Source organism: Chiloscyllium plagiosum, chromosome 50 (assembly GCF_004010195.1).
Source record: "Chiloscyllium plagiosum isolate BGI_BamShark_2017 chromosome 50, ASM401019v2, whole genome shotgun sequence".
In the NCBI taxonomy this organism is placed as follows: domain Eukaryota; kingdom Metazoa; phylum Chordata; class Chondrichthyes; order Orectolobiformes; family Hemiscylliidae; genus Chiloscyllium; species Chiloscyllium plagiosum.
In genome coordinates, this window is record NC_057759.1 from 324,378 (window position 1) to 325,000 (window position 623).

The following is a 623-nucleotide window of genomic DNA, read 5'->3' on the forward strand; positions in this document are numbered from 1 at the left end:
CTATAATTCAACATTACATTTAGTCTAAGTATTTAAGGGCAAGTTTTAAGGCTTTCTCATTATACTCGCTCAGATGCCATTTAAATGTTATAATTGTACCAGGCTCCACCACTTCTCCATGTGCCTTATGATTTTATAAATTTCTATAAGGTCACTCTCCAGGGAAAACAGTTCCAGCCTGTTCAGCCTCTGCCTACAGCTCAAATTCTCCAACCGGGGTGAAGCATATTTACATGGAGTTTGGGTGACTGAAAAGGACAGAATTAATCCTTGACTGAATACTTGTCACATACCGAGATGACAATTAAATAACATGAATTTCAAACAGACAATCTATACAGGTAGCTCGTGTGCTTTACTCACAACACGTCCTTTCTATAACCCACTGGCAATACAACTTGATAAACGTATGCCCACTTCTCATCTGCCTGAATGTGATGTTCTCCATTTTCTCATTAAGACATCATTTTTAAGATAATAACTATCAGGGATACATTTGGATTCATTGTGTGTATGCCTTTTGATACAATTGCTTTAAATTTTCATCTTTTTGCTGTAACTCAGTTAATTTACCTGAGCTAAAGATGTCTGCTTTGTCATCTCTGTTCCTGGTTTGTCTCAAC